The 23993-nt window shown below is 43.4% G+C and overlaps 1 long non-coding RNA gene across 1 annotated transcript; it reads left to right on the top strand.

Moving 5' to 3' along the window:
• The first annotated feature begins 224 nt into the window (after nt 1–224).
• LOC102160963 (uncharacterized) lies at nt 225–22743 on the top strand. Its single transcript, XR_014841810.1, has 5 exons — nt 225–625; nt 4746–4840; nt 18245–18326; nt 20340–20862; nt 21905–22743. It is a non-coding gene; the product is annotated as an uncharacterized LOC102160963 (long non-coding RNA).
• Nucleotides 22744–23993: the final 1250 nt, after the last annotated feature.

The following is a 23993-nucleotide window of genomic DNA, read 5'->3' as shown; positions in this document are numbered from 1 at the left end:
AGAGGTGGGTGGACGTTGAAGTGGGGGGTGGAGGGAAAGAGGAGGCGCGGGAGACCGGCGGAGTCACTCTGCTCTCCTCGCTCCCGAAGTGAGCCTTCTACCAATCCGAGGGCCGCCTGGGGGTGATGGACGCAAATGTGTGACCAATGAGGAGGAGAAGGTGTCCGCCGCGAGCCAGAGGGGAAGGAGTGGGCGGGTCATTGCTCTCCTCTCCCTCCCGCGCCGGGGTCCTCCCTCCCGCCTGGTTCGGGTCAGTCACGCAAATGACAGTGTGAGGGCTGGGGCAGTGCCGGGGTGGGGAGGGGCCGCGCTGCTGGCGGCGTGACAGCAATAGCGACTGGCTGTGCTTCCGACTCCGCGCCGGCAGGAGGAGGTGACGGCGGAGGTTGGCTCCTTACTGAGCGTGCAGGCTGCCGCTGCTGCTTCTGCTGTACCCCTCCTGCTCAGTCTCTGCCTCGAGCTGCCCGGGAGCCCCTACCGCCAAACCCCACCCCTGAGAGGCAGACAGATTTGGAGTGAATCAGGTCAAAACTTTGCCCCACGTCTGTGCAGTGCCCACTCTTGAAGACAGCTCCGTGTGATGTTCTGGGAGCTGAGGGAGCTGGACGCCAGAGACTTGGCAATGGTATTTGCCTCCTTGTTTGCCTGTTTTCTGGGGAAGTCAGGGAAGGGTGTGGACAGGTTGAAACAGCTCCTAAATACATACCATTTCTTTATTGAGTTTCTAGCAGAGGCACTTCTTAAACTGGCACGAGCGAAGCTGTACGGGCTTTGTCGTTTGTTTTCTTCATACATGTACGAGTACATATTAGCTTCCTCCAGCCCTTCCTCTTCCACCACTCTTCCACTTTCCTACCCACTCTCCTCGCCTGGTACCCTGACAAAAACTAAGGCGCGCTTACTGCTAGATCTTCTGGCTGCCCATTCCCAATGGCTTTTTCTCAATTTCTTGCCTACTGTCTAGCAGCCATTCTACAAACCTTAACGCTTTCCACATACTTGTACTTGCAAGTAATTGCAATCACTAATAAACCTGAATAGAGATGCCCTCAGTAGCAAAAACACTGGCAGAAATCCATCTTCTTTCCCACAAGATGCATTTCTGCAGGTTATTTGAAATTTATTAGCTTCCTATCAAGAAACTAAGGAAAGGCAAACCACATATCACATCCCTAGAAAAAAAAAGATTTTCAAATCCAAATACTCCATATCCATTTTCCATAGCCAAGTCACCTAGAGAGACCTAGGGTTGATTTATGATCTTGACATGAGGAAGATCTTTTTTTTTCCCATAATTATAAGATTAAAACATACAGTGGTCTGGAATTCAGAGGAGAGATAATAAGTGAACATGCAGGCTTACTGTAGTCGTGTAGAGGCTTTCCTTGATTATTATCATTTTAGAGTGTGAATCCTTCCCCTAAGCCCTAATTGTGACACTCAGCCTGACACCTCTTACCTCTTCTCTTTATGATTTTACCCTATTCCAGGAGTTCAGCCTGTAGTCCTGAATCCACCTAAGAAAATGGACTGTGATGCAGACTTCTCTTGTCTGCAGATTGTGTATGCATTGCTTTTCAGTGTGTTGAAACTTCTTTGGGGTTTGGCAGTGTGGGAGTCCAACATCTTCACCCCAGGACATAGTGATGCAGGAGGTGGACCATGTTCCCTTAGCCAGGTCACCCTGCAATGCTCTGAACAAACCGGATCCCTTATGTGGGGAAAATCAGCTCCATTTCTCATGTGGGTTATTATACTGCATTTAAGAATGTGTTAATGGGGAGTTCCCATTGTGGCTTAGTGGTAAGGAACCCAACTAGTATCCATTAGGATGCAGTTTTGATGCCTGGCCTCACAGTGGGTTAAGGATCTGGTGTTGTCACAAGCTGCTGTGTAGGTTGCAGATGTGGCTTGTATCTGGCGTTGCTATGGATGTGATGTAGGCCAGCAACTACAGTTTCAACTCAAACCCTAGGTTGAGAACTTCCATATGCCTCAGGTACAGCACTAGAAAGACAGAAAAAAAAAAAAAAAAAAGAAAGAAAGAAAGAAAGAAAAGGAGTTCCCATTGTGGCTCAGTGGTTAACGAATCCAACTAGGAACCATGAGGTTTCGGGTTCGATCCCGGCCCTTGCTCAGTGGGTTGAGGACCCGGCATTGCCGTGAGCTGTGGTGTAGGTCAAAGACGCAACTCGGGGAGTTCCCGTCGTGGCGCAGTGGTTAACGAACCCGACTAGGAACCATGAGGTTGCGGGTTCGGTCCCTGCCCTTGCTCAGTGGGTTAACGATCCGGCGTTGCCGTGAGCTGTAGTGTAGGTTGCAGACGCGGCTCGGATCCCGCGTTGCTGTGGCTCTGGCATAGGCTGGTGGCTACAGCTCCGATTCAACCCCTAGCCTGGGAACCTCCATATGCTGCAGGAGCGGCCCAAAGAAATAGCAAAAAATTAAAAAAATAAATAAATAAAATAAATCAATGTCTTAAAAAAAAAAAAAAAGAAAGAAAACATTTCCCTATATTAAAAAAAAAAAAAAAAAAAAAGACGCAACTCGGATCCTGCTTTGCTGTGGCTCTGGTGTAGGCTGGCAGCTATAGTTCCAATTTGACCCCTAGCCTGGGAACCTCCATATGCCACGGGAGCAGCCCTGGAAAAGGCAAAAAGACAAAAAAAAAAAAAAAAGAATGTGCATTTTAGAAAGTTCGTTTCTAATTTCTTTCACATGAGGTCATTTTAAGGCTCAGGTAAATATAATTGATCAGTATTATCTTACATACTGCCGATGGTACTAAAAACACAGAAGATTTTGAGTCTAGACATATACTTGTATCTTTCAGAGGATCTCCAAATAGCTAGGGTTAGCATCCTGTGGCAGAAGTTGCTCCCTTGTCAGTTGTTATTGGCATGCCTCCAGTCCCCACCATGTGTCATTTTCTAATTCTGTGCTCACCCTATTTCGGTATTTCTTAAATTCCAATATTTCTTTTCTCTCTCTCTCTCTCTCTCTTTTTTTTTTTTTTTTTTTTTTTTTTTTTTGGCTTTTTAGGGCCACAGCAGTGGCATATGGATTTGTCTTTTTAGGGCCACAGCAGTGGCATATGGATTTGTCTTTTTAGGGCCACAGCAGTGGCATATGGATGTTCCCAGGCTGGGGTCTAATCGGAACTATAGCCACTGGCCTACACCACAGCCACAGCAATGCAAGATCTGAGCCGCGTCTGCAACCTACACCAGATCTCACGACAACACCAGATCCTTAACCCACTGATAGAGGCCAGGGGTTGAACCTGGGTCCTCATGGATACTAGTCAGGTGGGAACTCCAAATTCCAATATTTCTTAAATTCCAGTGTTTCTTGTCTAAGGCCCACCTAGATTCCTGAGGTTTCTCTCAGATCACCATCTCTGTAGGTTGGTCCTAGATGTCTGCTTTTTTAGCAAATACTCCAGGTAACTTGAATACATATTAAAATATCACATATTAGATTTGAAAACCCCTGTTTATTTCTTCCATTTGAAAATTCAGGAACCTTTGTGTCTTCCTTTCTCCTTCTTTTCCTTTCCCACACGTTTCCTTTCTCCCACATATATTCCCTTCTATAAAGTTTCTGTCACTCACTTTTATGATCACTTCCCTTTCTACATTTCTTGTGCACAAGACTGTGTTATACACTGACAGGGCAATCCCTAAAAATAAATAAATAAATAAAAGGGATAAAGTTGGCAAATTGTCTTTCATAAATACTATAGGCATACCTTGTAACTACAACACTTAATGTATGGTGAAGTCAGTAAATTCATAAGCTTAAAAATATCACTGTCATTGATGTTATGTATAAATCTACAATATGTGTGAAACTTCCTAGTTTACGATTTCCAAGTAGAGAAGGATAGAATTCCTTCATAGGTGAGAGTCACATTTCAAGTTTGTGTGTGTGGTTAAAAATGGCCAAACCTAATCCTAACTTATACAGCAAAGTGGCCAAATTCAAAATCAATTCATGAAAACCAAAAGTATTCCTACACACTAGTACTAACAAACTAGAAAATAAGATTCTATTTGCAATAGCAACAAAACGCTGAAGTCTTAGGGAATTAACCGAAGAAAAAAATGCACAAAATTTTTATGGAAAAAAATGTTAATGTTATTAAAAGGCTTCAAGGAAGACCTAAATAGGGATACATATCATATTTGTGGATAGGATCAAGTAACATTATTAAGGTATCAATGACCTCTAAATGTGTTCATAAACAATGCAAACCATTCAAACTTGTAACAGGATTTGAGGAAATTAAACATTCTTAAATATATTTGGAAGATTAAATTCCATTATAATCTGGTCATTTTGAAAAAAAAAATCATAAAGGGGAATTTAGCCTTCCAGATAATAAGACAGTATAATTCATAGTAGCAAACATGTAGAACAGTGGAACAGAATAGATAACTCAGAAACAACCCATTTTCCTATGAGACCTTAGTATGTGATGGTAACATCACCAATCAGGGAATTCTCTTGTGGCACAGTGGGTTAAAGATCCAGTATTCTCAGTGCATCAGCCTGGGTCACTGCTGTTGCACAGGTACCATCCCTGGGAACTTCCATATGCCAGGCATGGCCAAAAATAAAACAAAACAAAAAATAAATCTATGAGGAAATAATGTTAAAATAGCCAACTAGTGCTGCAATGATAATACCATGAAACAAAATATCACTAGTTTATAATAGCTATTGTTTGTCCTCTCTCACAGGTCTGTGTGTGAACTGAGACTACTGATCTCGTCTGGTCTAGTCAAGACTTGGTTGAACTTGGCTGAATTCAGCTGGGCTCCACTCTAGGACACAGGTTAAGTTAAACTCTTTATCACGTCTCATTCTGGCAATGACAGGAGCTCAAGAGGTGAAGTCAGATCTCTCACATTTAACACTTCTGCTCCCATCACATCTCCTAACATTCCATTGACCAAATAAGTCACATAGCCAAGTCCAACATATTAGTGGAAGGTGCTACAGAACCACATGGCAAAAGGCACGAGGGTATAATTCCATAGCAGAGAAGATGTGAAGGATTTCGAATAATAATCCAACCTAACACAGAGGTTTTGTAGCATAGATAACATTGGGAAAATTGGTTCACCATGGAGAAAAAGTTGCATACCTATCTCATACCATATACAAAGGTGAAATTTCAATGAATATAAACCCCCTAAAAGTGGAGTTCCTGTTGTGGCTTAGTGGATTAAGAACCCAACCTCCATGGGGATGCAGGTTCAATCCCTGGCCTTGTTCAGTGGGTTAAGGATCTGGCATTGCCTAAAGCTGCAGCATAGGTCACAGGTGTGGCTCAGATCTGATGTTCCTGTGGCTGTGGTGTAGGCCAGCATCTGCAGCTCTGATTCAACCCTTATCCAGGGAACTTCCATATGCTACAGGTGCAGCCCTAAAAAAAGAAAACCTAAAAGTGAAAGAGAAAACTATAAAACTAATAAAAATTAAAAACAGTTTGGGATTGACGTATGCACGCTGTGGTATATGGAATGATTGGCCAATGGGGAATCTGCTGTATAGCCCAGAGAACTCTACCCAATATTCTGTGATAACCTATGTGAGAAAATAATCTGAAAGAGGATGGATGTGTATACATGTATAACTGAATCACTTTGGTGTATAGCAGAAATTATCACAACATTGTAAATCAACTATACTTCAATAAAACTTAGAAAAAAACCTACACAGGGGAAAAATAAGTAAAAACAGAAGGGTAGCATTGGAATCTTAGGATAAGAAAGGATTTCTTAAATAAGACTCTCAAAGCATAAACTAAAAACCAAAAGAATGATGAAATTAAAATCTTCTGTTCGGAGTTCCCATCATGGCTCAGTGGAAATGAGCCTGACTAGTATCCATGAGGATGCAGGTTTGAACCCTGGCCTCGCTCAGTGGGTTAAGGATCTGGCATTGCTGTGACTGTGATGTAGGCTGGCAGCTATGGCTCCAATTTGATCCCTAGCCTGGAAACCTCCATATGCTGGGGGTGCAGCCTAAAAAGACAAAAAAAAAAACAACAACAACAAAAAAAAAAAACTTCTGTTCAACAAAGAACGTAATAGACATATTAAGAGAAAGTTAATAGATTGAGAGGCATTTCCAAATGCAAATTAATAGGGGATTAATATCTAGAATACTCTAGGAATCCCTGCAAAACAAAAAATTCCTTTTTATTTTCCAGGGGAAAAATAGCCAAATATGACAGGCAAATTTACAGAAGGGAAGCTTGAGAGACTAATAAGCAGATGAAGTAGAACAAGTAGATATTGTACAACATGGGGGATATAGCAAATATTTTATAATAACTATAAATGAAACATAGCCTTTAAAAATTGTAAATCACTGTATTGTACACTTGCAATTTACATAATATTGTATATCAACTATACTTAAATTAAAAAAAAAAAGATGAAGAGATATACAACCCTCCTTGTAATCAGATAAATGCATATTAAAACAAGACACTACATCCCTTAAATAGGCAAAAATGTGAAAGTCGGGAAATACCAAGTGTTGTCTAGGATGCGGACGAAGCATGCATGAACTCTCATGCATTGCTGTTGGGAGTTAAGTTCCCCAGCACAGTCGTTTTGGAGTTACCCTGGAAATAAGTAATGAAATATAGCATATGTTTTTCTGGTAGCCCAGCAGTTACACCCATAGGAATACACACCTCTAAGAAACTCCTGCACAAGTCCATGAGAGGGCACAACTGAGGATAATCATCACAGCAGCTCTTGAAGTAGCAGCGTATTATAGGTAAACTTAGTATGTATTACCTGTACAATACAAAAGGTAGATAAAGTGTAGCAGATGCTGTGGAATAACATGCAGCTTTTGGAAGTAATGCACTAAGTGTACATCTTGCAACATGGGTAAATAAATCTTTTAAATATTTTATAAGTGAAAAAGGGTGAGAAACAACAGGATGGCCTTAAGTTCCAGGCATTGGTATGTCTTTCATTAGAAGGTGCATCAATGTTTTTCATTTCTTCTCTTAGCTGGGGCACTTTGAGGGAAGGATAAGAAAGGTGCTACCACGACTCACTTCTGACTCAACTATTTCCTTCCAGTTGTCACATGAAATTGTGGCAGTTTTCATGCAGGCCCCCCCACAGTTTCTCCCACATGGTGTCTCCTTTCACCTCTCTGCTCCCCCACGTATGTTTAATATACATTTATCTGCTTCTAAGTTTCCTTCCCAGGCTGGGTGGGAGAGGAGTGATGGCCCTTGAGGAGTGGGCCACAGTCAGAGTTGTAGAATACAACTTTGCCACTGTGTTACCCATTTCCAAGTTAGGAACACCCAAACATTACTGGATTTTAAAAAGCTTGAGGAGGGAGTTTCTGTCGTGGCTCAGTGGTTAACGAACCCGACTAGTATCCATGAGGATGCAGGTTTGATCCCTGGCCTTGCTCAGTGGGTTAAGGATCCAGCATTGCCATGAGCTGTGGTGTAGGTCACCAAACAGCAGCTCAGATCCCAAGTTGCTGTGGCTGTGGCGTAGGCCGGCGGCTACAGCTCTATTTGGACCCCTAGCTGGGGAACCTCCATATGCTGCAGATGTTGCCCTAAAAAGACAAAAAACAGAAAAAAAGTTAAAAATAAAAAGCTTGAGGAGTTCCTGCTGTGATGCAGGGGGCTAAGGATCCAGATTTGCCTTTGCAGCAGCTCAGGTCTCTGCTGAGATGCTGTTTCTATCCCGGCCCATCACAGTGGGTTAAGGATCTGGTCTTGCCACAGCTGTGGCATAGGTTGCAGCTGCAGCTCAGATTCAGTCCCCGGCCTGAGTACTTCCATATGTCGCAAGTGCAGCCAAAAAAGAAATAAAAATAAAAACACTGACCTAAAAATGTGTTTGCTTATGTTTTTATATACCTCCTAGTGTGCTGTCATTGCTAATAATAAACATAAGGATGAAACAACAGTAGTAACTGTAGTATTAGCTTTGTGTCAATAGCGGTAGATACAAAAGCCTTTTAAAGTTGATGGAGAGACAGGAGATGGAAAAAGACAATGAGCTGTAGAGATTTAGGTTAGATAGCAGTAATAGCTCCCTGAAATCAGGGTTGACAAACAAGTGAAGGAGTTACCAGAAGGTTTGGGGATAGATAGGTAATTTTCCAAAAATATTTAGGGGTTTTCTAACCTAAAGACGGGAATGGATGCAATGACTCTTGAAGTTTCTCCCAGCCCTCTCAGGTTATGAATCTCCCCCAACGTGTGCATTTTGGAAACGCAATTGATCACCACAAAAGTACACTGAGAATAGCCCCTGTTTGGGTTATACTGCCTAAAAGCCTATCTATGCCCAAAGCTTTCCTTTTCTTTTTCTTTTTTTTTTTTTTAATGGCCACACTGCTGCAGAAGTTAGGAACTTCCTAGGCGAGGTACTGAACCCGCACCTTCACAGTGACTAGAACCACTGCAGTCAGATTCTTAACCCACTGTGGGAGTTCTCACAGTGGGAACTCCCTAAATCTTCCCTTAATGGCTCATTACCACCATATGAAGTTCTAACACTTAGTAATGGCTATGATTTCATGGCCTTCAGGGAGCTTCCCTGAGCCCAGGTTGGAAGCTCCACAGGCAGAGAGTACAGGAAGCCCAGCGGCCCACACTTCTTCCTAGCAGACTGAGCAACAGCTGCAGGCTTCTCTCTGACTGGCTCTGGGTCCCTGATTTCTGCAGAAGCAGAATGTGATCTGGCAGAGATGATCGTCTGCAGGATTGCATATCTCAGGACTCCTATTTACGGTCTGTAACACTCATCACAGTATTGGGACATTAATGTTAGCTCACATCTATTACCTAAACCTAACCCTAAAAAGGCTAATGATTTATCCATCTGTAGTTTCTGTACCTCCTAGGAGCTGTGTAATCCAATCATTCCATATTTGTTCAACCATTACTTTGCCGGGGTCTAGGGAGTCTTGGGAGATGAATTCAGAAAAGTAGATTGACCCCAGATTATAGAACCTTAAATGCCTGACCTAGTGTTTCAATCCATAGGATAAGGCAACAGGGAGCCTTTCAAGGTGTTTGAGAACTGGAATAGCATGACGAAAAGGGTGTTTTAAATTTAACTGAGCAAACACTTACTGAGGAAAAGGACAGCTATCAAGGCCCTGCTATAGGAGAGTACTATGGTAACCCAAGGGGAAGAAAGTCCTTGCCTTCAAGGAATTTATAGTCCTTCTGTTTTTGTTTTTAATGAGGGGGCAGTATTCAGTGTGGTTTTTCTGCATTTCCTCTACCCCAGCCTGTTCCCTCAGGGTATAGAAATTGCACAGCAAAGATTTAGAGAGTAGAGTCATCTCTTAACTTCCAGGTTTCAAAATGGGCTTTCGAACTCACAGCAGAGACAAGTTTTAGAAAAAAAGGCTTGGGTTTCCATGAGCTACAAGACAACATAAATGATAGATATGAAACTATAATGTTTAGGGCCTGAAAAAAGTGCTATTAAATGTTTTCCCTTTCTTCCACAGTCTCTCTCTCTCAACTTGCCAGGTTTTTTAAAAAATGTTATTTAATGTTATTCTAAGTAAGCAAAAATCAAAATTATTAGCCCGAATTTTATTATTTTTCTATTGTGAAATATCAGGGGTTTTTTTGGTTTTGTTTTTGCCACACCTATGGCATATGGAAATTCCTGGGCCAGGGATTGAATCTGAGCTGCAGCTGAGACCTGCTTCAGGCTGTGGCAATGCTGGATCTTTTAACCCACTGCGCCAGGCATGGGATCAAACCCGTGATTCTTCAATGAACCCCGTGGTTACAGTCGGATCCTTAACCCACTGTGCCACAGCAGGAACTCCCAAAATAGCAGTTTTAAATGCAAATATCAGCGCATTTAACTTATGAGCAGAATCACTAAAAATATCTAATTCATATTTTGTAACTAGTAGGTGATTATATATTTCCTTCTTACCAGAACAGTGGAAATGCTGCACAAAACTAATTCAGCTGTTTTTTTTTTTAATCTCACTATTATTTATTTATTTATTTTGGCTACACTCATAGGATGTGGAATTTCCCAGGCCAGGGATCGAACCCTGCCTTCAACTTACTGATGTCTAAGCACTGAATGGAAAAGGAACTATGGGGTGCCTGTTTTTTTTTGTTTTTTTTTGTTTTTGTTTTTGTTTTTGTCTTTTTAGGGCTGCACCCCCGGCATATGGAGGTTCCCACGCTAGGGGTCAAACTGGAACTATAGCTGCCAGCCTACGCCGCAGCCACAGCAACACTAGATCCTTAACCCACTGAACACGGCCAGGGATGAAACCCACAACTTCATGGTTCCTAGTCGGATTTGTTTCTGCTGCACCATGACTGGAACTCTTAGGGTGCCCTGTATTTCCCTTCCCTTCTATATCTTCATGTTCAGCATATGTGATTGGCTAATACAAGGAGTATCAAAAGTAAAAAAGGATATAAGTTTCCTTAACTGTTCCTGTCTTTAGAATACCATTGCCCTTTTCCTGTCTTCAAAACAAGTCCTGGTTTGAATGGAAGGCAAGAACTCTCAGGGCTGTCAGCACCCACACTTATTCAGTCAAAGATGAAACACTGCTCCCATCTTGCTGAGCTCCCAAGCATGTGGGACAACCAGAATTCTGTGCTCATGGGGCAACAAGAACAGCAGCCATACACCACATGCATATGTCCTCCGCTCATGCCCCGCTGGACTTCGCATGCAAAACATAGGTTCAAAAATAAAATCAAGGGAGTTCCTGTCGTGGCGCAGTGGTAACACACCTGACTAGTATCCCTGAGGACTCGGGTTCGGTCCCTGGTCTCACTCAGTGGATTAGGGATCTGGCATTGCCATGACCTTTGGTGTAGGTCATAGACGTGGCTCAGATCTGGCATTGCTATGGCTGTGGCGCAGCCAGTGGCTACAGCTCCGATTCAACCCCTAGCCTGGGAACCTCCATATGCCCATGGGTGTAGCACTAAAAAGACAAAAAATAAAAAACACTAATCATCACCTGAGCCTTGAGCAAGTTGTGATTTCTTTGCTAATGTAGGATCTTGCCCTGATGTTGATGGGTGGTGGCTGCTGAAGGCTGGGGTGACTGACAATTTCTTAGAATAAGGCAATGAGAGTTCCCATTGTGGCGCAGCGGAAACGAATCTGACTAGGAACCATGAGGTTGCAGATTTAATCCCTGGCCTCACTCCGTGGGTTAAGAATCTGGCATTGCTCTGGCTGTGATGTGGGCTGGCAGCTCCGATTGGACCCCTAGCCTGGGAACCTCTGTATGCCCCGGATAGGGCCCTAAAAAGCAAAAACAACAACAACAACAAAAACCAAAAACCAAAAAAAAAAAAAAAAAAAAAAAGAGTAAGGCAATGAAGTTTGCCAGATCAATTGATTCTACCTTTCACAATTTCTCTGCAGCCTGTTTAGTAGAGTTTTACCCATGGTAGAACTTCTTTCAAAATTGGACTTAATCCTCTCAAACCCTGCTGCTGCCTTTATCTACTAGGTTTACGTAATATTTTAAATCCTCTGTTGTCATTTCACCAATCTTCACAGCATCTTCACCAGGAGTAGATTCCATCTCAAGAAGCCAGTTTCTGGAGTTCCCATTGTGGCACAGTGGTTCACGGATCCCACTAGGAACCATGAGGTTGAGGGTTCGATCCCTGCCCTTGCTCAGTGGGTTGAGGACCCGGCATTGCCGTGAGCTGTGGTGTAGGTTGCAGACACGGCTCGGATCCCATGTTGCTGTGGCTCTGGCGCAGGCCGGAGGCTACAGCTCCGATTTGACCCCTATCCTGGGAACCTCCATATGTTTCAGGAGCAGCCCTAGAAAAGACAAACAACAACAACAACAACAAAAAAAAACAACCAGTTTCTTTGCTCATCCCTAAAAAACAACTCCTCATCTGTTAAAGTTTCCTCATGACATTACAGCAATTCAGTCACATCTTCAGGCTTCACGTCTAAGTCTAGTTTTCCTGCTGTTTTCACTGCACTTCTTCCACTGAAGTCTTGAACTCCTCAAAGTCAACCATGAGAGTTGAAATCAACTTCTTCAAAATTCTTGCTGATATTTTGACCTCTTCCCATGAATCACAAATGTTATTAATGGCATCTAGAATCATGAATCCTTTTCAGAAGGTTTTCTTTTTTCTTTTTCTTTTTTTTTTCTTTTTTTGGCTTTTTAGTGCTGCACTCGTGGCACATGGAAGTTCCCAGGTTAGGGGTCGATTAGAGCTACAGCTGCAGGCCTACACCACAGCTCACAGCAATGCTAGATTCTTAACCCAGTGATCCAGGCCAGGGACCGAAACTGAAACCTCATGGTTCCCAGTTGGATTCATGTCTGCTGTGCCACTACAGGAACTCCCCATAAGGTTTTCAATTGACTTTGCTCAGATCCATCAAAGGCATCACTATCTGTGGCAGGGATAACCTTATGAAATGTATTTCTTCAGTAAGACTCGAAAGTAGAAATTATTCTTTGATCCATGGGCTGCAGAATGGATGTTCTGTTAGTAGGCATGGAAACGGTATTAATCTCATTGTACATCTCCATCAGAGTTCTTGGGTGACCAGGCGCATTGTCAACGAGCAGTAATGTTTTGAAAGGAATCTTTCTTTCTGAGCACTAAGTCTCAACGTCTTAAAATAGTAAATCTTATTGTAAACAGATGTGCTGTCATCCAGGCTTTGTTGTTCCATTTATAGGGCACAGGCAGAGTAAATTTAGCATAATTCTTAAGGGCTCTAGGATTTTTGGAATGGTAAATTAGCATTGGCTTCAATTTCAAGTCACCAGCTACGTTAGCCTCTGATAATGTCCTTTGAAGCTTTGAAACGAGGCTCTGACTTCTCCTCTCTAGCTATGAAAGTCCTAGATGGTGTCTTCTTCCAATAGAAGGCTGTTTCATCCACACTGAAAATCTGTTGTTGTTTAGTGTAACCATCTTCATTAAGTATCTCAGCTAGACCTTCTGGATAACTTGCAGCTGCTTCTATGTCAGCACTTCCTGCTTCACCCTGCACATTTATGTTCTAGAAACAGCTTCTTTCCTTAGACCTCAGAGCCAACTTCTGCTAGCTTCAGACTTTTCTTCAGCTTCCTCCTCTCTCTCAGCCTTCACAGAATTGAAGAGTTAGGTCCTTCTCTGGATTAAGTTTTGGCTTAAGGGAATGTTGTGGCTGATTTGATCTTCTATTCAGACCACTAAACTTCCTCCGTATCAGCAATAAGTCTCTTTTGTTTTCTTATCATGTGTATTCATTGGAATAGCACTTTTAATATTCTTCAAGAACTTTTCCTTTGCATTCACAACTTGGCTTAGCTTTCAGCCTATCTTGGCTTCTGACATGCGTTTCTCACTAAGCTTAATCATCTCTAGCTTTTGATTTAAAGTGAAAGTCATGTGACTCTTCCTTTCACTTGAACATTTAGAGACCATTGTAGGGTTATTAACTGGTCTAATTTCAACATTGTTGTGCCTCAGGGAGTAGGAAGGTCCTGGAGGAGAGAGAGACGAGGAGGTTGGCTAGAGGAGTCAGAATACACACAACATTCATCAATTAAGTTTGTGTCTTTTGGGGCGTGGTTTGTGGTGCCCCCAAACCATAGCAACATCAAAGATCATTGATCACAGATCTCCATAACGAATGTAGTAACAAGGAAAGGCCTGAATTATTTCAAGAATTACCAAAATTTGCACAGAGAGGGGCACAAAGTGAACAAATGCTATTGTGTGCTATTGGAAAAATGGCACCAATAGACTTGTTTTATGCAGGGTTGCCACAAACCTTCAATTTGTAAAACAAACAAATGAACAAAAACAAAAAACAAAACAAAAAACCCCACACCATATCTACAAAGTTCAATAAATTGAAGCCCAGTAAAAATGAGGTATACCTTATATCCTTTTGTATGCATGATATAATATAGGTCCGTATATCTTAGGCCAGTTCCAAAAGATAAGGTTTTCTACAGCCTCACTCTTCTGTATCCTGAGGCTTTGCCGGACAAATTATTCAAACTGGGGCCCTTTCCACCAAACACTCCCACCCCTTTGACTAATGTAATCGTGTTCTTAAATAGTTAACTGGAGTATATGTATTGGACAGTGTCATTTCTAAGCTGAGACCAGCAGCAATGCAAGCATCCACCAGAATATGGATACACAGACACATGAATATATGCAGGTCTAATCATGCATGGCCAGGAGCTGGGAAAGCTTTTTGCTCTGAAAGTGTCTGCCTCGCAGCATGAGTCACAGGTGATTATCATTTTCTTACAGCTTTGGGGGCAGCCACCCCAAACCAAATCTAGGATGCTATAGGGCAGTAGTAGCTGCCAGGTGTCTTATAAGGTCCTCTTCCAGTTATGGCCAGACAATCAGTTACATGGTGATTGGGTCAACATGCTACAAGAGATACTTTCAGAAAGTTCACAGATAAATAGTCTTTTAATTCTAATATTATATACATAGTATATTTTATTCTAATATTATATTCATGTTATATATGTCACTGACACCTAAAAGCCATGATTATTGCTAGGGCAAAGATAAGCTAAAGGAGAAAGCAAAGTTAGCTTGAATTAATGTTTTAAAAACTGTACATATTACTATAATGTGTCATATGTAATATAGTAATACATATTATGTATTATAATATACAATATAATGTATAGAGAGTTTAAAAATATTAATTCAAGCTAACTTGAACATTAATTCAAGCTTTCTCTAGCTGACACCTCAAGATAGTGTGAATCATGAAAGGGGTTCACTTTGGCGGTCATGAAGGGGGGAAACTTGCACAAGGACTTGGCAGTTCTTAAGAAAGTGGAATGTGGGAGCCCTCTCCTATGACTCCAAACACCACTTGTGACTCCGGAAACTATTGTAAACCTCTCCTCATTCCAATAATAATTCTAGTTTGAGCTCTTTTTATCTGCCAGACTGGTAAAGTACTCTACATAGCTTATATACTCGTGAACAGCAATATTTCTGTCTGTTCAAAGATACTCCTCCTCCACCTCCTCCTTGTCTTCAACATCATCTTCATCACAAGGCATTGGTGCTGAGTCCTCTGAAGGAAACCACCCTGGCAAAGTCAATCCTGTACCCATCCCTGTGGTCATACTAAAGAGTTACAGCACAAAATTACATGAGTAAAAAATACCTACGAAGTTATTTTGCAATATGTAACTGTATCAAGTCAACACTTCCTACACCTTAAACTTATACAATACTATATGTCAATTATATCTCAATAAAGCCAGAAAGGGGAGGGGAAGAATATCTACAATGGAATTGAAAACATAAATAATTTGGCTTATTTCTGATATTACCCTATAGTGCATGCCCCTCGTCTACCGCAATGCCTTCTTTTTTTTTTTTTTTTCTATCACTTTTTTAAAAAGGCAGAAGCACTCTGTACATAACCCCACTGGAATAGTTTGAAGTATAACCATGTGATCTCCAGTATAGAAAGTCATTGTAGGAAATATGGATTCTGATAAACATGCCTTTGTTTTTGTTTGTTTGTTTGTTTCGTCTTTTTGCCATTTCTTGGGCCGCTCCGGCGGCATATGGAGGTTCCCAGGCTAGGGGTCTAATCGGAGCTGCAGCCGATGACCTACACCAGAGCCACAGCAACATGGAATCCGAGCTACATCTGCAACCTATACCACAGCTCACAGCAATGCCAGATCATTAACCCACTGAGCAAGGCCAGGGATCGAACCCGCAACCTCATGGTTCCTAGTCGGATTCATCGACCACTGAGCCATGACGGGAACTCCAAACATGCCTTTGTTTTAACTGATAGTCTGGTGCAACAAAATGGATGAGTTATAAATCTCTCTAATTATTTTATAATAGATACTCAATGAACTTTAACATTGCCATTTCTTTCCTTGGTAAGATGCCACAAGAATAGATAAAAAAAAAAAATCAATAACTGAGCATCTTTTTTTAAAATGCTGATAATAGAGTTCTAGCAACCTCTGGGCAGAGCATTTCTATAATGATTCACAGATCAGGTAGAGCTAGGTTAAAAGGGCTGAGGATAAATGCTAATTTAGTTTAGTTTTGTTCTATTTCATCACAGTAAACTTCTTTAAAATATTTATAATAATGCAAAATATTGAACTTCTACAAATTAAACTGAGATCTACCATATGTGGGTAAATTTAGAAAGGCCTTTAAATGTATTTTTAGGCTAAAAAATTTTTAATAGATGGTACATGCTCATGTAACAAAATTCAAAGATATAAAAGGACAGATAATAGAATGATAGATAAGTTTCTCTCCCCTCCTAGCCTCCTGGTCACCTCCCAGGAGTCAAACATTGCTACCAGTTTCATAAATATTCCCATAAAAATATACATTTATATATATAAGTTAATATATGCATTTATATTGATTTTTGTAGTGTATTTTATACTCTTTCTGCATCTTTCTTTTTTTTTCACTTAACAGTGTTTAGAAGATACCTCACTAACGGTACAAAAAGAGATTGTTTTGGGAGTTCCCAATGTGGCCCAGTGGCAACAAACCCGACTAGTATCCGTGAGGAAGCGGGTTTGATCCCTGACCTCCCTCAGTGGGTTAGGAATCTGGTGTTGCCATGAGCTGATGTGTAGGTCCCAGACGCGGCTCAGATCCAGTGTTGCTATGACTGTGGTGTAGGTCAGTAGCTGCAGCTTCAGTTTGACCCCTAGCCTGGGACCCTCCATGTGCTGCAGGTGCAGCCCTAAAAAGAATAAAACAAACAAACAAAAAACAATTGCTATTGTGGTCATTCTTATCTTTATTAAAGCCTTCTATAGTAACAGGGCCCAGTATTCTCCACAGCAAAATCATGTTATAATACAGTTGACCTTTGAATAACACAGGTTTGAACTGTGTGGGTGCACTTATAGGAGAATTTCTTTCAATAGTAAATACTACAGTACTACAGGATGCGAAAACTTGGATACAGAGGAACCCCATGGAAAGACGAAGGTCCCACTTAAATTATACTTTTTGACTGCACAGAGGGTGGGAGGGTCAGTGTTCCAACACCCTCACTTTGTTCAAGGGTCAACTATATTGTTTTTATAGACATCCCTCACTTTATACACAAGGTATTAGCAAAAATGGCACATTGGATATTCTGCTTGCATTTTGTGGTCTTGGAATTGCCTGCATGGTAACAAATCTGTGGTTTAGCTAGGCTTTTAATAAGAGGCCTATACAGAACTGAGAGGATTTTTAGAGCACTGAAAATACTTTGTGTGACATTATAAAGATGAATACATGTTGTTATACAGTTGTCCAAACCCATAGAATGTACGATGCCAAGAATGAACCTTAAGATAAACTATGGACTTTGGGTGACCATAATGTCAGTGTCGGCTCGTCCTTGGTAAAAAATGTACCGTTCTGGTGAGTGATGTTGATAATGGAGGAGGCTATGCTTGTGTAGGGGGGAGAGGGTCTTAGCAACAAAGCAGCCATAAAGGTGTCATCATGAGTTATAGATCCGCTCCAGCCCGGACTTGTCACCACCTCAAAACATTGTCGACATTTCCATCTGGACGGTTGCGTTTCCTAAAACAAAGATAGCCTTCCAGCCAGCGAAAGATTAAACCTATCACCCTGACCAGATCCCCACTGCCATCCCACGACTATGTGACTCAGTACGCGACCCCTGCCCTATAAAACCTAGCTCTCCCTGATCAGTGGGGAGCCTGAGTTCTCCATTCTCAGGGCTCCTGGCTACTTCTCTGGTTAATTAAACTTGCTTGAGACCTCACTGCTCCAGCTGACCATCTTGTCTTCTCTCCTGGGCACTAACATTTTGGTGTCGAAACCTGGGAGGGGTACTCGGCCCTCCCTGTCTCATTTCCAGGTTTCCACAAATGCTCTAAGGCTGGGATGGACAACGAAGACACCAGCCAGGGCCACTCGCTGGGGTCTTCTGAAGGTCCTTCTAGGTCCTAGGGCAAGTAGTCTTAACCCAAAAGGGGGGAAACCTCCTCTGTTCTTAAACTCTTTTCCTGCTTTCTATCTCCTAAACCGAAGAGACTTTGAGTAAAGAGTGAGGCTATGGGAACAATTAAAGACTCAGGCCAGGGCTACTCCCTGGTGAGCTCGGAAGTTTTCTTTAGCTCTTTCTCCCAGTAACTACCACTCTGATGAGTGAAAGTCTCTCTCTCTTCTTTGTGACTGTAGAGCTCTGAGGTCTCAAGTGACTTCCGATGAATACAGGCCATGATGAACGCCACACCGACCTTTGTTTCAGGACAAGTGGAAGGTGAGTGAATAGGGAGCTGTCCTATTTTTTTCATCTCCAACCCAGACTGATACTACTCTCCTAAAATCTGGACATCCAGTCAGCTGGGGCCCGACTGGTCCCAGGGGCCAGTTGCTCCCTCTCCTCTGGAAAGATGTTTCCGATCAGGGAGAGCCTCTGTCTCAGATCCCAGGTTTTCCTAGGGGACACCCCTCTGATTGTCTGGGTGGACTCGATACTTCAGATCCTAGGCCTTCTCGGGGGACGCGTCTCAGAGCACCTAGGTGGGCTAACAGGTTCCATGTACCGGCCTTCCACTCCCAAATTAACACTATGGGTGCCTCCTCTTCTTTCCCTCCACTGGATACACCTCTCGAGTGTCTTCTTCATAATCTTTCAACTCTGGGACTCCACCTAGGTATTAAGCCCAAGTGGCTCATTTTCTTCTGCAATGTGGCCTGGCCCCTATATAAATTAGATAATGGAAGCCAAATTAGATAATGGCCTGAGAATAGCACATTTGATTATCAACTTTGATGTGATCTAGAAAATTTTCTTCAAAGCAATGGGAAATGGTCAGCAGTTCACAATATCCAGGCTTTTGTCTACGCAAGGTCCCAGCCCTCTTTGCTCTGACTGTAACTCTCACCAGTTCTCCTACTAAATGAACATCCTCCTCGTGGTCTCTCCCCACCCTCCCAACAAGCCGAACCCAAAACTCCTCCTCCCTACGCTTCTTCCATTTCTGACTGTGACCCCGTAGATGCTGCAGCTCCCCCTTTGATTCCTCATGACCCTGGACCCCTGTGCCAGAATATACCCCCTCCTCCCAGCCATAATCCTTCTTTCTCCCCTAACTCCAGCGACCAGATCCCACACAACACAATCTTCAGAGGCACCTCTCCTTCCTTTAAGAGAAGTCACAGGAGCCAAAGGCATTGTCAGAGTTCATGTTCCTTTCTCTCTGGGAGACTTGCCTCAAATAGCAAAATGCCTCAGCTTCTTTACCTGAGACCCCACTATTTACACAAAAGAATTCCAATATTTCACCCACACCTACGACCTGACCTGGCAAGATGTTTATGTTATCCTTAGCTCTACTCTCTCCTCCCAGAAGAAGGAACGAATTTGGCTGGCAGCTCAAGCTCATGCAGACACCTTACATACTCAAGACTCTGCTAACAATCCCATTAGAACGCTGGCCATCCCTTGTGTGGACCTTAATTGGAATTATCAAACAGACTCCCCAGGCAGGCAAAAGAGAGGCCACTTTATCTCCTGCCTAATAGAGGGAATGAAAAAAATCTTCACTAGGGGAGTTCCTGTCATGGCACAGTGGAAACAAATCCAATCCCTGGCCTCAATCAGTGCATTAAAGATCCAGCATTGACGTGAGCTGTGGTGTAGGTCACAGACGCGGCTTGGATCCGGCGTTGCTGTAGCTGTGGTGTATGCCGGTGGCTACAGCTCCGATCAGCCCCCGAACCTGGGAACCTCCATATGCCACAGGTATGGCCCTAAAAGGACAAAAAGACCAAAAAAAAAAAAAAAAAAAAAAAAAACTCACTAAAAATAGTTGATTATGATAAAATTAGAAAAATAACACAAGAGCCCCAAGAAAATTCAGTTTTTGTTTTTGTTTGTTTTTTGTTTTTTGTTTTGCCTTTTTGCCATTTCTTGGGCCGCTCCCTCGGCATGTGGAGGTTCCCAGGCTAGGGGTCTAATCAGAGCTGTAGCCAGCCACTGGCCTACACCAGAGCCACAGCAACGCAGGATCTGAGCCGCGTCTGCGACCTACACCACAGCTCACGGCAATGCCGGATCCTTAACCCACTGAGCGAGGCCAGGATCAAACCCGAAACCTCATGGTTCCTAGTTGGATTCGTTAACCACTGTGTCATGATGGGAACTCCCAATCCAGCTCTTTTTATGTCCCGACTTACAGAGGCAATTCTCAAATACACCACCGTAAGCCTATAAAGTGAGGAAGGTCAGACTATCTTCACTTACACTTTATCTTTCACTCAATACCAGATATAAAATGAAACTACAAAAGCTAGAAGATGGCCTTCTGACTCCACAAAGGGACCTTATTAAAGCTGTCTTCAAGGTCTTTAATACTAGAGAGGAAGAAGAAAAGCCCCCCAAACTAAAACGATCGATGACAAAATACCAGCTTCTTGCTGCTGCCCTTCAAGGAAATCCTCAAAAAATAAACTGAGGACCCTCACGAGGCTTATTAAACACAAAGAGTAAAATAATCTCTCCACCAGGGGCCTGTTTCAAATGTGGTTTTGAGGGACATTGGGCACAGGAATGACCCAATCCGAGGCCTCCACAAGGCTCTTGCCCTAAATGCGGCCAAACCAGACACTAGAAGGTGGACTGTGGGAAGCCTGGGCAGCCCATTGTCTCCCCCACGAAACCCCCAGCCACGGAGACGATCAACATGCACAACTTATTGGCCCTGGCCACAGAAGACTGATGGGGCCTGAGGCCACCGGGCCCCCACCCTCTTACCACCACTCTGTTCCTCAGGTCTCTGTGGCAGTAGCAGGTAAGACTATTTCATTCTTACTAGACATGGGGGCATCATACTCGGTACTACCTAGTTTTCAGGGTATTACCTACACCTCCCCCACCTCTATAGGGGGGTAGATGGATTACCCACTGCACGTCAACAGACTGCACTTGTCATCTGCATACTCTTTGACACCACTTTTTGCCATTCATTCCTAGTTTCTCTGCGCTAACAGTACATATGCACGTCTACCAACTAACTGGACTGAATCTTGTAATTTAGCCTTTCTTGCCCCAGCCATCCAATATTCTCTAGAAGCAGATGCCATCCCAATTCCCATCTCAATTTTTATTAAGGCCAAAAAGAGCAATACATTTACTACCCCTATTGGCCAGGATAGGAATCACAACTGCAGTTGAACAGGTACAGCGGGTCTGGGAGTAGCCACTCACCGCTACTCACTGTTATCACAACAAATATCTAAGGCCCTCAAGGAAATAACTGATGATTGGCCTATTTACAAGATCAAATTGACTCCCTGGCCACAGTAGTACTACAAAATAGACAAGGATTAGACCTTCTCACAGCAGGAAAAGGGGGAGTTTGTGTCGCCCTGCAGGAGAGTTGTTGCTTTTATAAAAACAAATCAGGGAGTTCCTGCTGTGGCACAGGGGAAATGAATCCAACTCGTATCCATGAGGATGCAGGTTCAATCCCTGGCCTCGCTCAGTGGGTTGGGGATCTGGCATCGCTGTGAACTGTGGATAGGTCGGAGATGCGGCTCAGAACCTGAGTTGCTGTTGTTGTTGCTGTGGCCTGCAACTATAGCTCCGATTGGACCCCTAGCCTGGGAACTTCCATATGCCTCAGATGTGGCCCCAAAAAAGCAAAAAACAAAAACGAATCAGGACTGGTCAGAGAAGGCATAAAACGCCTAAGAGAACAAGCAACCTGGTTCCAACAACAGGGGGCCCAGGGCTTCTGGCCTTCTGCCCCCATTCACACACCTCTCATCTTTCTCTTCCTTCTCCTAATGGCTGGGCTGCCCGTTTCGTATGTTTTCTTCTTTTTTTCGGAGAACCACTGAATCAGTCACAGACAAGCGAGTCAACTTGATCCTGGCTTTACAGAACTACGGATACCACCAGATTCCCTTACCCCCCAACTGATGCCTCTGATCAGCAGGAAGAAGCTGCAGAAGAAGAGACCTTCACCCCTTTTCCTATTAAAAACAGGGAAGAATCTTAGGTGGAAACTCTGAGCAACAAAGCAGCCATAAAAGTGTCATCATGAGTTATAGATCCGCTCCAGCCCGGACTTGTCGCCACCTCAGAACACTGTCGGACAGATCCATCTGGACGGTTGAGTTCCCTAAAACAAAGATAGCCTTCCGGCCAGCTAAAGATTAAAACTGTTGGGAGTTCCCGTTGTGGTACAGTGGAAATGAATTGACTAGTAGCCGTGTGGATGCCATTTCCATCCCTGGCCTCACTCAGTGGGTTAAGGATCTGGCATTGCCATGAGCTATGGTGTAGGTGGCAGACGTGGCTTGGATCTGGCATTGCTGTGCTCTGATTCGACCCCTAGGCTGGGAACTTCCATTTTCGGATGGTGAGCCCCCCCCCCCCCAAATTAAACGTATCACCTTGACCAGATCCCCACCACCATCCCATAACTACGTGACTCAGTACTCAACCCCTGCCCTATAAAACCTAGCTCTCCCTGATCAGCGGGGAGCCTGAGTTCTCCATTCTCAGGGCTCCTGGCCACTCCTCTGGTCAACAAAACCTGCTTGAGACTTCACTGTTCCAATTGACCATCTTTTCTTCTCTCCTGCGGGCTAACAGAAAATCTCCGCACTCTCAATTTTGTTGCTCTAAAGTCTTTTAAAAAGGCATATAAAAATGCTTATATTCACATATGTCTTTTTTCTTAAATGTAAAGGACAGTATTTCTTTGGTCGACTCCGGAGTTTGGAAAGTGAAACTGAATAGAAACCAAGATGAAAGATAATGATCATGCTTCCTCTTTAGTGTTGACTGCAGCACAAACAACCAAATTATGAGAAATAAATTACAGTTTTAAAAAATCCCCTGTTTTAATTACTGCAAATGTTACTATGACTAGGTAAGAATTATTTTTAATCACCTATAATTACATGGATGGTGTACATCTAAAAGCGTAAAGTGTGTATCTAAAAGCCCCAATTTAAAAAAAAAAACAAAAACAAAAACCTAAGACAAACTTGGCTTTTGTTTGAAATGTGCAATATTTTCCCTCTACATGCTTCCTCTCTGAATAAATTTTATGGTTAGAATTGCTGTTTTTTAGCAAATGTAGAAAGCCAGCTAGAAACATCTTTTCCGTTAATTCATTGGGTTTTCCTCCTAACCAGTTTGAGCAAATTCTTGGCGAATATTTCATGAACTCACAAGAGAAGAATTTGACATGTTTAAGAGACATGTAAAATAAAGTCGTGTAGGTTTTAAAGTTTCAGAAAATTGGGAGATTCCCTGTACTGAGAGAGCTCCCTAGACCTGCAAGTAATAGTTGGAATTATGCAGGAATGAGCAAAGTAGAATTCTTGTCATTGCGTATTAGGAGCTATTCCATTCTAGGTAGGGTTTTTCGTTCCTTCCTTTACCACGGAGGAAAGGAGAGCTAGGGCTAGCTAGGTCTGCGGTCGGAGGAGTGTCTATAAATAGAAGGTGAAGTGTTCCAATACCGGGAGGGTGCGTCATAGCGTCCCTCCCCCGAGCTGCAAGCGCCTAGGCGGCCGCGGGAGCCACACCACTGCACCGGGACACTCGCCCGGCTTCCTGCTCCCGGGCAGAAGCTGGGGACCTGCGGGAAGGAGCCCAGGGAGGCGCCCAGCGGCACTCGCCTTCCCCCGCCCCCGCCTCCCCAACCTCAGGGGGCCTCAGGCCGACCCCGAGGCACAGGGTCCCAGGACCGAGGCGCCCCTGCACTATTGGCAGCCGGGCCCCGCCACCGCCCTCCAGCCTGGTGATTCCTCCACCCCATCCCACCCGCCTCCCCTTGGGCGAAAGAAGAACAATAACCCCAAGCGCGCCCGGGAAGCGGAGACTCCCCGGCGCACAGACAATGCGAGGGGAGTTCCGAGGGGGCGGCCTCCGCGCGCCGCGCGCTCCCGCGGGTCCCCGGGC

Source organism: Sus scrofa, chromosome 3 (assembly GCF_054392235.1).
Source record: "Sus scrofa isolate SSC_HxYL_T2T_F1_AM1 chromosome 3, Sscrofa_HxYL_maternal_Yorkshire_Landrace_v2.0, whole genome shotgun sequence".
NCBI classification, from domain to species: domain Eukaryota; kingdom Metazoa; phylum Chordata; class Mammalia; order Artiodactyla; family Suidae; genus Sus; species Sus scrofa.
The sequence above is the reverse complement of the archived record's forward strand: the minus strand, read 5'-3'. Positions and strand labels throughout refer to the sequence as shown.